The 15,901-nt window shown below is 45.4% G+C and overlaps 1 protein-coding gene across 1 annotated transcript in view; it reads left to right on the plus strand.

Moving 5' to 3' along the window:
• The window catches only part of LOC122381969 (26S proteasome non-ATPase regulatory subunit 4-like), a 73,412-nt gene that overhangs the window by 47,621 nt on the left and 9,890 nt on the right, over nucleotides 1–15,901 (plus strand). The window lies entirely within an intron of this gene.

Raw genomic sequence — 15,901 nt, forward strand, 5'->3', positions numbered from 1 at the left:
CAGCTACGACTCATTACCCAGTTCTCGGGGCCCACCCAGCTTTAACCCACTACCCGAGGCCGACCCATCTGATCGGTACCCTTCCTTCTCAGCACCGACCCGCTTAACCCTCGCCGGACCTATTGGTTTTTTACATACGCGCCGGCCGAGGGGGGGGGGCGGGTACGACTCCCCTCGCCATTTCGCCCCTGGTGGAGCTAGCGCGTCGCGAAAAAAAAACGAGCGTGTGCGCCGTTACGAGACGCAGAGATTGGTACCCGATTTTATGGTCCTAGGTCAACCGGTGACCTCTGAGGTCAGGTCAAGTGCCCCAAGGTACGGTTCAGTTTTTGGTGAATAACTTCGCAAAAAACGGCCGCAGAGCCGCGATTTTGGCAGCATCGTGTTCGCCTCGCTGAGGCGCGTCGAATGATATACTTTTTGTTCGGGTCAGGTCAACTTAGAGTGTTGACCTCAGGTCAAGGTCAGGTCAGCACCCCCAGGTCACGAAGATGGTCGAAAGAGGCCATGTTGCATATTATTCGATTCGGCAGGTCTTCCTGAGTCCATTGGTGGCTTCCCGACTCGCTAGCTCAATTTGATCGGGAGTTATTGATGGAATACTAATATGACCTGGATGACGTCATAAATGACGTCACGCAAGGACACATTGCAAAAGTGGCGCATCTAACCTTGCATGGAGTGCATTAAATCACGATTCTGTGTGCTTGAGATAGTTGGAGATCGTTCCGGGCGCCAGAATACCAGTTTTCATTTTTCCCCATTGACTTATAATGGTGAGGTCACGAAAATGACCTGACCTCATATGACCTTTAGGAAAAATCCGAGATATACAAGTTGTGAGACTCATAATGGATACTAGATCCTGCAAGTACCATTTCCCTGTGACATCTCCTCTGGCAGTGAGGGCGTTGCGAAGTTGCAACATCTGAAGACCATGCAGAGGTTCACTTATGACGTCATAGGTCAGTGACCTGACCTGACCCAAAAATGCGGTTGGTGTCAAAAGATCCGGCTTGAATCAAAGGTCAAGTATGCCAAGTTTCAGGGCGGCACCCGCCCCCCCCCCCCCCTCGGCCGGCGAGGGTTAACCCTTGCCCGTATAGGGGGGGGGGGCGAACTGACCCCCTCCCCTCGGCTTTTCGCAAATAACTCGCGGAAAAAGCGTCAGGTCGCGAAGAAACTTTCAGTACCCTACACTTAATCAATTTTACACCAACCCTGAAAATTACATGACCCTAACCCAAATGACCTTTGACCCGTGACATATTTCTCGAGACCATGTTTGGCCGGACTCGCGATGTCTGCTCGCATTAGCCGCGCGTCTGCAGTCTTTTTGTGGTTTCAAACGTTCCAACATGTGATATGACGTTGGTCCTACGCATTATGAAGGGTGTCAAGGTCACCTGAAGGTCAGGTCAGGTCATTTGCCTTTGATGACCTCGTTTCTCATTATCGAGTTTTACGTGTTTCTAAGCTAGTTTTTGCTGCTTTTTCGAATTTAGCAACCATTTGAACATTTTTCGTTACGAAGTAGCTTTGGTGCTTTCGTTGTTCGTAACATGTTACGAACTACGAAGCATTTAGTGGTGGTTGACACCTACTATACATACCCGGCAGGACCCCTACTGGGTGACCTGACCCGACGTAGCCTAAATTTATGAGGACATCGTCTGCGATCAAAACTAACATGGAATTCGTATTCAGCACTCCGAAAAAGCCATTTTAGTATCAAATAGCATTTAACCCTATTCCTGGCGGGCTCCGCCGGGACAAGAAACTGGCGGGGGGGGGGGGGCCGATTCGGCCCCCCCCCCTGAGATCTCGAGAACGAAGCAAGATAGCGACAAGCGGTAAACGGCATCGGATACGCACGGCCAAGATCTACAATTTTTACCAAGGTCATTTTCAGGTCAGGTCAAAGATGACGTCACAGGGGTCGAAAAAGTCAAAATGGCGGCACTAGATATGGAGAGAGTTTTTCTCGAATAACTTTCGAATTAGTCAAGATAGGAACAAACTAAGGGCATCATCGTGATCCTCTCGTCAATCCGCATCGAATGATATATATGTTGACCTCGAAAGGTCAAGGTCAAAGGTTGACCTCAGGTCACGTGACCTCGAGGTCATCATGTATATCATTCGATGCGTCTTGACGAGCTGAACACAATGAGACCATCCACGCGTCTGTATCTTGTTCCTGTACGGAGTTATTGGCCAAAAACCTTTGGTGACCTTTGATGACGTCACATGACCTCACAGCTGCCCAACAGCAAAACAGACCTCAAGGTAGTGAAGGTTGATCGTATATGAAGTCATGTATGGTATATGGGGCCATTCCGACCCGTTTTAGTGGTAAAAACAGGGAGTTGATTTTTCCCCCATTGACTTATAATGGGGAGGTCGCGAAATTGACCTGACCTTAGGTCACCGATATCAAAATTCCGAGATATACAAATTGCACATACTGGTACCCTAACTAAACCCTGAAGAGAAGAAATTGATCGGTCAAAAACTCTAGCTCTGGCGTGATTGCAAACTTTTCTGAGGTAGCGTCACCAAACCGCCTCTGGTGACCTGACCTGAGGTCAGATCAACTCAAAATTTTCAGACATGTTGCGTAGAAGCCTTTTAGGAAAAGTCAGAAAATTTGAGCTTCCTAGCTCAACGCGTTTGGGAGATATAACCAAAAAACCTCAGGGGGGGCTCCTGAGGCCCCCCCCCCGCCAGGAATAGGGTTAATGCTCATCAGGAGCAATTTAATATGACTTTCCACTAAACAATCTATAAGCTTGCTGGAACTGTTTGTCCCACTGGCTAAACGGTAAAATCATTGCGGGCTTCCACGACTTTTTGTTATCAACACTGAACAAATCATCTCTCTCTTCTCAAGGAGCATGTTTTTCTGCAGCAAAGCGCCTATTGGTCATTGAACAAGTAAATAATGGTATTATGGAATTACTGCGGCGCGCGGCTGACCTAACCTCTGCCACAGCATTAGCGGCGGGCCATTGCCACTGGAAATCAATGTGACCGAGAGTGAGCGGTGTTGCGCCGGCCGGCCGGGCCGTCCCCGCACTATTGTAGGGTGGGGGGCGCAGCTGGTGGCCGAGCTCGCGACGGCCGCCGCGCCACAAAGACCGGCCGCCATTCCGGGCAGACGCCACTTTCCGGCCGATTAGAGTCATTTCTTTTTACGATTGAGGGATATACGTAACTGATTGACGGAGATGGTTTAGATTGTGCTCGAGGCTGGGCAAATCAGGATCTGGTATAAGTGCTGCATCTCTGGAACAGCACACCCTATTCACCACACGTAAGCTTGAAATGGACCTAGTTTGTGGAAGGGAATGTCGCAAGCGCCATTGCAATAGTGGAGGATTCCATTACGTGCACTATTTGTCTGGAAGAAGAGCACAATATTGCTGAACGCGAGGGATTCGAGTTCAGACAAACACGCTGCTCTCTGGGCCGCCTCACCAAACGGCGGCCATTCTGTGACGATAGTTTCGCAGCTTTGTTCGCGATGTTATCCAACAGTTGTGCTCACCGTGATTGCATTGAGAGTACGATCAAGGGCACACGACTCCGTAAAGCCTCCCATCATCTGATATGCTCTGCCAATGACTACGGTATCGCTGCCCGTATGTGCATGTGTCCGTCCACATGTGTCCGTATGTGCCAATGTCCGACATTGTGCTATTCTATAATTTTTGAGAGGACATTTGTTTCGAAACCTTGGTAAAATGCTGAAATCCTACTTGTATTGTTAGATATATACAATAGCGTTATGAAAATTGCGACAAGATTTTCGTCTTGCACATCTCCGCACAATTTTACTTGGAATTAGTATTACTTGATTGCTGTAAAAACACTTTTCAGCTTAGTACGCGACCATGTATGACGTCTGTGGCAGTTTCACTGTCAGATGTTTCTAGGCAACGGCCGTGTTCGTTGGAAGCCTTCAGTTTCGTCGTCCAGGATGCTCTAAGGGCTGTGCCAAACAATTCTTGAAATGTGCCTCAGGTCAATTTAACTAGCGGTGGTTGAGGTAATCGAAAGCTTGTCGAAAGCATGTACGTTATCAAAATAATGCACCCGTTTAATCCAAATAATCACTTATCTGGTGTGTTCCGAGTGTCAGAATGGTTCGCCAATGCAGGCTAGATGTTAAGCAGCTGGGGCATTCCACGATAGATCGTACCACTTTTTTCCAATTTGACACCCTCATCTCTCGGAATTTGACGAGAATTGGTCTCAGGGGTAATCAGGGGCTCTGAATCCACCTGTAACAATTTCGGGCTTATCAGATAAGTATTTTTTGAGTTATGGTGTATAACATTTTTTCGATCTTGCTTTGCAGCGCTAAGTTTGGCGGGCTGTAACTCTAAGACGGATTATTCAAATGCCAAATGTTATATAACATTGAACATGCAATGAAACAGAGATTAATATGTATTTTTGAAATTTCGAAAAATACGCTTTTTTGATATATGACATATCGAGTTTTCTTTCATTTGTATTTTTTGGACTTTGGGACCAATTTTTTTGGAATTTTTATTTCTTTAAAAAAAAACATTTGGCTCATTGTTAAGAAGCATGCAAAAAATTAGGAAGGTGTTCTTTGAGATATGACTTGAGTGTCATGATTAAAAAGCTTTTCCTCAGGACTATATGTAATTAATGTTTATGTTTTTTTCGGAGTTGTTCAAGAGGATAAGTACAAATCTTACATTTATTCAGATATTTCGGTACTCGTTGTGGTACCTTCATCGGTGAAATGGCGCACAAAGTTTCGGTTCGTAGTCCGACAATCACATACAATACAAAACACGCGACAACGTCATCTAAAAACCTACACTTTAAATATGCCTGAGAAGACCTAATTACCTAAACCTAATTTAGCACCAAGCATATTACAGGCAATCTACCAGCTGTTGGTGATTTCTTTTTTATAATAAAACTACAACTGTTGGGGACAACTTGTAATGTAAGGTTCACAATGGGCGTAATTGTAGGACAAATTATACGAAAAAACGATATGAGAAAAGATGGCGGCCGCTGGGTAAATACTAGAGGTTCTATAAGCTAGCGGTTTGAAGACGACGATACTATGTAATATGTATGCTGCGGGTCTATGTTAAGAGAATGTCCCATATGGGGCTCAAACGGACGCCGCCCTCGTCAAGGTTCATAGTGGCCTGTGGCGTTAGCACCTCCATGGCTTCTCGGACCTTGCGCCTCTTCCAGTGACCTTCAGTGGCTAGCGTCTTGGCGGTGAGTGGGTTCAAGTCACCCCTGCAGGTGCTGAAGTGTCTTGCTGTAGCAGACTTGTCCAGCCGTGCGTGCTTGATGTCCGCGACATGTTCTTTGAGTCGGACATCCTTTGGCCTTCCCGATTCGCCGATGTAGACTGAGCCACAGGAACAGGATATCTGGTAGACTACTCCTTTTTTCTTTTCGGATTTGGGGGCGTCTTTGGCTTTGACTAGGCGGCTTCTTAGGCGTTTCGATGAGTGTGCCACTTGGATTCCAATGGGACGGAGGACTTAAGCTAGTTTTTCACTAACGCCCCTCACGTATTAGGGCAGCAAGCTGAAGATAACGCGCAAGAAAAAACATTCGTCAAGCTACCATACGTGAGGGGCGTTAGTGAAAAACTAGCTAAAGTCCTCCGTCCCATTGGAATCCAAGTGGCACACTCATCGAACCGCCTAAGAAGCCGCCTAGTCAAAGCCAAAGACGCCCCCAAATCCGAAAAGAAAAAGGAGTAGTCTACCAGATATCCTGTTCCTGTGGCTCAGTCTACATCGGCGAATCGGGAAGGCCAAAGGATGTCCGACTCAAAGAACATGTCGCGGACATCAAGCACGTACGGCTGGACAAGTCTGCTACAGCAAGACACTTCAGCACCTGCAGGGATGACTTGAACCCACTCACCGCCAAGACGCTAGCCACTGAAGGTCACTGGAAGAGGCGCAAGGGCCGAGAAGCCATAGAGGTCAAGCTAACGCCACAGGCCACTATGAACCTTGACGAGGGCGGCGTCCGTTTGAGCCCCATATGGGACATTCTCTTAGCCCTCGCCCCGTTGGGGGGGGGGGGGCATTTTGCCCCCCCCCGTGGTTTTTCCTGAATAGCAAGAAAACGGCGGCGCGCAGCGCCGCCAAATTTTCAGTACCTTCCCGGGCATCAATTTGACACCTTCACACCAAATTTCAAGTCTTAGGTCACCTTAGGTCAGGAGTTATTGAGGTCAAACTGAGGTCATGTTCGAGCAAAAATGAGCAAAAAACATGCAATCTTGAAACGCTCACCAAATATAGAGTTATCAAGCAATTTCAAAGTTCTTTATATGGTCTAGTAGACAAAAAGCGGTGCTACAAAACTGCTATCTCGGATTTTCAAAATTTTTGGTTTTTGACCAAAAAAAAATTCAAAAAATTGATTTTTTTAGAAAAACTTTGAAAAAATCCAAAATTTTTCCGAATTTCGAAAAATCTGGAATATATGTGATAGTCCCAGCGCTCTTCTATATACATACCAAATTTCAGATCGATATCTCGTTTTTTGGCCAAGTTATAGCGAAAAAACTGTTCAAAAATGATGACGTCAAATTTTTGAACTCAATTTTTAGCGATTCTAGACCACGTACGGCAAAACAAAGACCACCATTGAACTCCCCGTGACGAGCTGCATCGATTCGATACCCATTTTATGCAAAAATATCAACTTTGAAATTTGACCTAATTTGACCTGACCTTGACCTGACCTTGACCAAAACATGATATAAGCTGGCCCCAAAGGCTGCCTGACCCATATAATCGCATTTGTCATGTAAAATGGACCATAAAACATGTATCACACGACACTTTCATATTGTGACCCCCCCGTGACCTGACCTCTGTGACCTGACCTGGTATCAGTGACCTCAAATAGCAAAATATGTGTTTGAAGAACATTTCCCCATCGATGATTTTCAATGAAATGCATTTTACTCGATTTTACAACGCATTTCTTGAAGTGCCTGTAAACGGTGAAAATTGGACCTTTGACCTGACCTGTGACGTCATCGGTTTGACCTAGGTCAATAAAATTGGGTCACAAGGTAGTTCCCCGTTGGGGCTATCCAACGCCGTTTACCGCTTGTCGCTATGTTGCGTGGTTCTCGAGATCTTAGGGGGGGCCAAAATGCCCCCCCCCCAACCGGGCGCGTTGCTCGGCAGAGCCCAACGGGACGCGGGTTAACATAGACCCGCAGCATACATAGTATCGTCGTCTTCAAACCGCTAGCTTATAAAACCTCTAGTATTTACCCAGCGGCCGCCATCTTTTCTCATATCGTTTTTTCGTATATTTTGTCCTACAATTACGCCCATTGTGAACCTTACATTACAAGTTGTCCCCAACAGTTGTAGTTTTATTATAAAAAAGAAGTCACCAACAGTTGGTAGATTGCCTGTAATATGCTTGGTGCTAAATTGGGTTTAGGTAATTAGGTCTTCTCAGGCATATTTAAAGTGTAGGTTTTTAGATGACGTTGTCGCGTGTTTTGTATTGTATGTGATTGTCGAACTACGAACCGAAACTTTGTGCGCCATTTCACCGATGAAGGTACCACAACGAGTACCGAAATATCTGAATAAATGTAATATTTGTACTTGTCCTCTTGAACAACTCTGAAAAACATAAACATTAAAGGTGTTCTTTCTATAAATGTATTTATTTTACGTCACGATAACGGTTTCGAATAGTGATTTCGGGAGGGGAGCTTACAAATGGCGTGGTAAAGCCGCCTAGTGACATCACGGATTACCGAAATTTCAATTTAAGTCTGAGTCATCTGAAAAAGTGAAAAGAGGGTTCATCCAACCCTCTTTCCTATAAGCGCGAGGGTGAAAAAGGCTGTTTGGTTCTGACATTGTTTTGGACGCCAATGACCATAGCTGTCCGAGATGAAAGTTACAGGACGCATACATGGTGTCCTCCAGAGGTCTCCCAACTTGTATATCTGGGAATTTTTCAAGGTTACATGAGGTCAGGTCGGTCACGTGACATCACTGTTATAAATCAATGGGGAAATATAAAAAACTGTTATTTTGGCGCCGAGAATGATCTAAAACTATCCCACGTACATGGTATCGTGATTTCATGCACTCCTTGCAAAGTTCAATGCTTTACTTTTGCATTGTTAACCTTGCGTGACGTCATTTATGACGTCACTAGGGTCGTACGAGTTTTTCGTCAATAACTCCCGATCAAATGGAGCAAGAGGGTCGGGAAAGCCACCAATGGACTCGGGAAGACCTTCCGAATCGAATGATATGCCATATGATACCCTTTGCCCAGCTTCGTGACCTGAGGGGCTCTGACCTGACCTTGACCCGAGGTCAGCTACTTAAGTTGACCTCATCCTAGCAAAAAGTATACCATTCGATGCACCTGAGCTAGGCGAGCACAATGATGCCAAAATCGCGGCTCTGCGGCCATTTTTTGCGAAGTTATTTACTAAAAACCGAACCCGTAACTTCAGTCACGTGACCTGACCTCAGACGCTACCGGTTAACCTGAGACCTTAAAATCGGGTACCAATCGCTGCGACTTGTAACGGCACACACGCTTGTTTTTTCCGCGAGGCTCTAGCTCTATTAGAAGCGAAACGGCGTGCTGGGGTCGTATCAACCCCTCCGAAACCCATTTTGTTTGCGGGAAAATGAGGAACTTATAGAAAGAACACCTTTTTAATTTTTCGCATGTCGATTTGCAATGACATGAAGTTTATTTTGAAAAAAAAAAATGTGAAAAATTTTGGTCCCAAAAGTCATTAGAGGCAAATGAAAAAAGATTATGGTTTTTGTTCAATAATGAAATTTTTCTTTGGAATTTTTAAATAGTAATATTAGTTTTTGATTCATCGCAAGCTTAGTGTTGTTTACTTTTTGTTGGTTGCTTAACCCGTTCTTGAGTTATAGGCCATCAAACTCACCGTTACATACCGAAGTTAAAAAAAATGTAATGCAATATAACTAAAAAAGTTTTGATCTGAGAAGTCTGATATTTTGGCAGGCGTCTTTGGGGCCTATGATACTAGGACCGATTTTCATTAAAATCTGAGAGATGAGGGTGACCGGCCTGGTACGATCTATCGTGGAATGCCCCAGCTATGACATGGACCGTGCTTAGGCAGCAAATTTGACTCCCGGTCATCTTTTTGACACTTTTGACATCCAAAGGCCAGAAAGATACACAGTACACAACCTAATGCACTTCCGTGATGGTAGTATTATGCTGCATTATTGCATTACATTGCAATGCAAGTTCCACAGCATGACGTCACCACTATTCTCATGTCAGTATATTATATATTCCCGACCGGGGCTGGGAAAATGCGTTTTATTCACCGAGGTTTTTGTGCGGAGGACCGAGTGCCGGTAGGCACGAGGTCCGTAGCCAAAAACCGAGGTGAATAAAATTGCATTTTCACAGCCCAAGGTTGGGAAGAGATTTACCACATGCCGTACCCGCGCAACAGTTAATATTATATTCATTTGATATATATTATTATATTCTTAATATTGTGTTAATATTATATTAATACTATGATCATATTTATAGTCACCGTGATCATTTTGTGTTTTTCATTATTGGGCTGCGTTGAGTATGAAAGATGAAATTTCCTACTTCCCCCTTATTTAGGGTTTGAAAAGGCTGAGGATGAAGATTGTGAAGCGTCAGAAGTTAGAATAAAGATATGGAGTCCACTTCCAGCAGGAGTGAGGAAACCGTGAAGAAAACCGAAAATTGGGTGAAACGCTGAATCAAACGCGTCTTAGATCCCAGCTGGAACAATATCCAAATGTTTCATTGTGGCTCGTTAAGATGCTTCGCGCATTTAAAGTGTTCGTTTTTTGCGTGCATTATGTTGTAATAATGAGTAGGGGAGAGTGGGGTAATTTGGCCGCTTTTTTTAGAAAACGATATAACTTAACCCGCGCCCTGGTGGGGTCTGTTTATAACGCGACCTGGTGGGGGGGGGGCTATTTTTTGCCCCCCCCCCTCGTATCTCCGAAACTACTGGACGGATCCGCAAAATTCAAACGGCGTTCGAAAGGCCTGTCAAATTTGTCGAGGGGAACCAAATTTCATTGACCTCGGAGTCACCGATGACGTCACAGGTCAGGTCAAAGATGAAATGTTTCACCGTTCACGGGTCATCTAGGGAATGCGCTATAACACCGAAGAAAACGCATTTTGTCGAGAATCAGCGATAGGGCGTCGGTTGCCTAGTACATATGTTGCTATAAGAGGTCACTGACATTACCAGGTCAGGTCACAGGTCAGGTCACCAAGGGTCACAGGTCAGGTCACATGAACCAACTTTAGATACTAAGGTTGTGCGATGCATGTTTTATGGCCAATTTTTCATTTCCAACTCAATGGTGTTGGTTATAAGACTATCAGGTACGGCTTAGGTCACTTTCTGGTGGAGGTCAGGTCAAGGTCAGGTCAAAAAAGGTCAAATTTCAAAGTTGATATTTTGCATAAAATGGGTATTGATTCGATGCAGCTCGTCACGGGGAGTCTAATGGTGGTCTTTGTTTTGCGCTACGAGGTCTATAATTGCTAAAAATTGAGTTTGAAAATTTGACGTCATCAATTTTGAACAGTTTTTTCGCTATAACTTGGCCAAAAAAAGAGGTATCGATCTCAAATTTGGTATGTAGATAGAGGGTGGTAGGGGCTATCACATATATTCCGGTTTCATCGAAATTCAAAAAAAAATTGGATTTTACGGTTATTATAATAAAAAAAATCTATTTTTTGATTGTTGGGGCTCAAAATCCAAAAATTTCAAAATTCCGAGATAGCAGTTTTGTAGCCCTCTTAATTCTACAGCTTTTATGTCTTTATCGTTTTTCTGTATTTGCAAAGCTATAGGCCTGACAGCTCTTCCCGCGAAACCCTTTTTTGGGTCGAAAACGGCAGAACATGACGTCACTCTGACGTCATTTCCGGCCAACCTGTCATAGCCTTTGGAAAAATTTTTGGTCACAATCTGTAAAATTGATGTCCGGGAGGGTACTGAAAGTTTGGTGACGATCGGCGCAGCGGTTCTGGAGATATATCGAAAAATCTGGAGGGGGGGGGCAAAAAATAGCCCCCCCCCCCCCCCCCACCAGGGCGCGGGTTAAAATTGACGACACATTTCTGCATTTTCTCAACGCTGGCAGGTGTCGCATTCATTTTACTTTACTGGACAGTGAACTTGAAATGACAGAGTAATTACTTATATTGAAATTGTGACGTATTACAAAGGTCTGCAAGGCGGCCAAATTGCCCCACTAGCAGGGTTATTTGGCCGGGGGTGTGGGGCAATTTGGCCGGTGTTAGTTTGCAGTCGGGATTTTCTTTTATATTGCGAGTCAGCTTCAGATTCAGCAATGACGTGTGTCCTATGACGCATTTGCCGCATTTTGGAGGTTGGCTCAGGGGTCACAGGGGTCAAAATAGCCAAATTAGCGGCTCTAGATGCGATCACAGTTTTTTACGAATAACTTTTGAAGTAATCAAGCTAAGCCAAAACTTCGAGTACCATCGTAATTCTCTCGTCAGTCCGCATCGAAAGATATATGTGTTGACCTTGAGAAGTCAAGGTCAAAGGTTGACCTCAGGTCACGTTGCATCAGGTCGCTTTACCTCAAGGTCACGTGATTTCAAGGTCATCATGCATATCATTCGATGCGCCTTGGCGAGCTGAACAGAATGAGACCATTTGTGCGGCTGTACCATTTTTATGTAAGGATTTATTAGCAAAAAACGTTTGGTAACCTTTGATGACGTCACATGCTCTTACAGTTGACCAATCGGAAGTAAGGCATCAAAGTAGTCAAAGCTGGTCATGAATCATGTCAGTTATGGTACAATTGACCATGGAAACTCGGCCCTCCCAGCATAACGACCATGAGCGCACCGGCCAAGTTGCCCCGCTAGTCCCGGCCAAATTACCCCATATTGCCATTCTGAAATTTTTTGTCTATAAAGTCATCGCGGCTTTACGGAATTAAATAAAATTGCTCTTGGAACCGCTGAACACCCCCAAGAATGGCGCTATAATGTCTGAATTCGTTTTTAGCCCAAATGCTACATGTTATACAACTTTGTAAACAGAAGTAAAAGTTACCATTTTCTAATGAAATTAACGTTTTATTAATTTTGAATAAAACTACGAGGGGCAAAGTTTTGACATTTGTCCTCCAGTTATTTCTACCCATGACAAATGAATAGAGACTAGAGTTATTTCACTCACTTTTATTAGACATCGTACAGGTGGGGGCGGCCAATTTACACCACCGGCCAAATTACCCCACTCTCCCCTAGGTACTCTGACCATGTTCTGCAGCAATAAACAGGGCCTCCTCTAACATACCCACTGGGTGGGCAAATGCCCACCCAGTCGCCACAATTGCCCACCCAGTGGCGTCGATTTGCCCACCCAGAAGCAAATGCAAAAATAAAGGTCCGGCCGGACGTCCGGTACTACCTTTCCGGTCTTAAGCAAACTGGATGCTGTTTGAAGGTCAAAAAAAGTTTTCCGGTTGCTCGATATTCAGGAGCGTAGCCAGGATTTCCTCAAGGAGGGGGCTAAACGCACAAGGGCGCAAGATAACCCCCTCAAAATCCAAAAAGCCATCGGGTTGCATCCAATATTTTTTTGGATGGGGCCCAAATAAATGGAAAAAATATTCATTAACAAACAATGTTAGAACTGAGGGGGTAAGCAATATATGGGCCCCTGTTAGACAGGCCCACGAATAGCTTCATAGAGTCGCCAGCCGGTTCTGATGGCGGTCTGAGGACCCGTAGGTCGGATGAGGGTTCTTCAGACCGTCACAGGCCCCTATAGCCCATGAGAGCCTCGTAAGCCGTCTGAGGGTCATATAAGCCGTCTAGGGCCACTCAGACCGACAAAAGGCCCCTTGCACTTGCAGAGGCCCAGTCAGGCCGACGTAGGGCCCTCTCAGACAAACTAAGGGCCCGTTCAGGTCATTTGAGGGCCTCCTCAAACCGATAAGGGCCCCTCAAATCGACAGTGGATCCGATCCGAGCTCCCTCAAACCGATATAGGGTCAGACCAACAGTCGGAACGCATTGATTCTGTTTACACACCGTTGGACCCAAGTTGGACCCATCCCATCCAACTGGCCCCCTGGTTTCAATAGGGCCCCAAGGCTCTAAAATTGGGTCTCTCTTGGCCAAAGAATAACTACTCAGCTGTGTCAAAGGATCTGCCTCAGGGCCTTTGCGTCGCCAAGGGCCCACTGTGTCAGTCAGGGGCCCCTATGGAATAAGGACCCCTGGCTTCCAGGAGGGGCCATGGTCCCTTTGGCCCCCTCCTTGGCTATGCCACTGCAGGTGACAAACGTTCTTTCAGACGACCAGGGGGCAGGGGCCCAGGCGACCAGAACCCCAGGTGACCAGGGGCCCCCAGGCGTCTAGCTCCCCCCAAGCGACCAGGGGCCCCCTGGGCGACCAGAGGCCCCAGGAAACCGGGGGTCCTCGGATGAGTGCAGGGGCCCATTGGGTAATCAGGGGCACCTCGGGTAACCAGGGCCACAGAAATGAAACTTGAATTGATATAAATTTGCTTCCGAGTAAAATACGTTTTATCCAGTGTTAGAAAAAATATCCCGGGGCCTGTGGGGCCCCCATGGCGCCTTCTGCGCTCAAGGGAGGGGGCCATTGCCCCCGTGGCCCCTCCCTTTGGCCACGCCCCTGCCGATATTGGAGTTATCAAGTAATTGTCTCGTAAGTGAAAAGGCACGTACAATAAAGGTACAACCCTCTGCAAGCTGCGTGGTAGGTATCTTTTTTCGACAAAACCGAGAATAACGCGAATACGCTAACGGTCATTCGGAAATCGTAACAGCAAGACGCGCGAGACTCCGCACCTTAGATTGGGCTTATTTTGGTATACATTTTCCATCTAGTTTGACAACAACACACAAGAGTTTATATTTCCCCCCAAAACAAACTTTTGCTTTTTTGCTACGGTAAGAGTACACATTGTTCAGTGACTGAATTAATCGAAGGGGTGGAGCATGGCGCATCTATACCTATGCAATGTGTTCCGACCGACTGATTATCATAACCTTTGAGATATTAGGTATCGGTTTTGTCGAAATAAGAATACCTACCACGCAGTTTTTGCGGAGGGCTGCAAGTACAGCCCTCTGCAGACTGCGTGGTAGGTATCCTTTTTTTTCGACAAAACCGAGAATAACGCGAATACTATGCTATCGGGCACTCGGAAATCGTAACAGAAAGATGCGCGAGACTCCGCAGCTTAGATTGGCATTATCATCGTATGCATTTTCCATCCAGTTTGGCAACAAAACCCAAAAGTTTATATTTGCCCCCAAAACGAACTTAAACATTTTGTTGCCACACAAGGCGTAGGTATGCTTTGTTTATTGATAGGCCCTATCGAAGGAGTGGAGCATGGCGCATCTATTTGCAGTGAGCTTCGACCGACTGATAACATGACTTTTGAATTATAATCAGCTTTGTCGGAAAAAGAATACCTACCTACCACGCAGTCTGCTGAGGGCTGTACATGTAATCTGGAACGAATCGCTCGAACATCGCTAACCATAAAACATACGACAAACGTTAACTATCATCTTATTTCCAATAATGGCACAGCTTATTTCGTCTCATCCCCGCACCCCCCCCCCCCCCCCGGTAACAGGTTTTGAAATTGGTTGAACCCCAAAACAAGTGGCTGGATCCGCCCTTGGGCGGGGAAGTGGCGAAAATTTTGCCCACCCAGTGAAAAATCCTTAGAGGAGGCCCTGGCAATAAATACATTGGCATTGGAACGATACCTACCCTTGTTTAGTTGAATTACGTTGACAGCAAAAGTAAGTGAGAACGCCGTCACTTAATTTTGCTCACTTCTGCTGTTGCTGTTAGTGAACACACAATCCGAAAATATCTTCTTTGGATTTGGTTCTTCCGCTCAGAATATTCAGTAAAACTTTGGGAAAATCAAAAAGCCCTAGGGCCGAATCGTTTCCCAAATACCTTCAACATTAGCCGAGGCGGGCCGAAGCCATTTCCCAAATGCACGTGCTAATGTTAAAGGGATATCTCGGCATGTGGTAAAGTTCCAAAACGCATGTACCTATGTAATTTATCGGGGATAATTCACATGTTAAAACAAGGCGACGTTCGAGTTTCTCAGGCTCAGTTTATGCCCATTTTGGTCGCTAAAACACGTGCTTGTTCGAAAAACATAATAGGTGCCAGAGTCCTTTTGAAAAAAACGAACTATAGTGACGTTATGTCGCGCAAATTTCGCTTAAAAAAAACTCGAAAACTTGAGATTTGTCTACAACCCTCAATTATTAATGAAACAAGACGTAGGTACATATTTAAAACATGTTTGCGATTCTACGTTTTTTTTCAAATGGCAGTATCAAGACATCACGACACATTTAATTTTCCATAAATATTTGTTCTAGACATTGTAGAAGCATGAAGATAACAACATTCGATTGGTCGTGAAAAACTGCTTCAGATATAAACTTTTTTGGTCAATTTTCTTACGAACTAGCTTCAAATTTTTACCTCATTGGACCTGGCATTGACCTAACCTCGACCTGAACTTTAACCCTCTCCCTGGCAGGGGAGTCGATGCAACCCCGCTAAGGTTTTCAAAGATAGCGTAAAAACGGCGGCGCTGCCGGCGGCGCGCAGCGCCGCCAAATTTGGCACAGCCTATGGGGCAACCTTTTTACATATATCCTGAAAATTTCAGGTCCTGGTGACCTTGGGTCAGGTCACCAGGTCAGAAAAGCCGGTACAAGGTCATGGTCAAATTTCAATTTTCTTTTTGCAC

The sequence above is a fragment of the Amphibalanus amphitrite genome, unplaced genomic scaffold (assembly GCF_019059575.1).
Source record: "Amphibalanus amphitrite isolate SeventyFive unplaced genomic scaffold, NRLGWU_Aamphi_draft 000131F_arrow, whole genome shotgun sequence".
In the NCBI taxonomy this organism is placed as follows: Eukaryota; Metazoa; Arthropoda; class Thecostraca; order Balanomorpha; family Balanidae; genus Amphibalanus; species Amphibalanus amphitrite.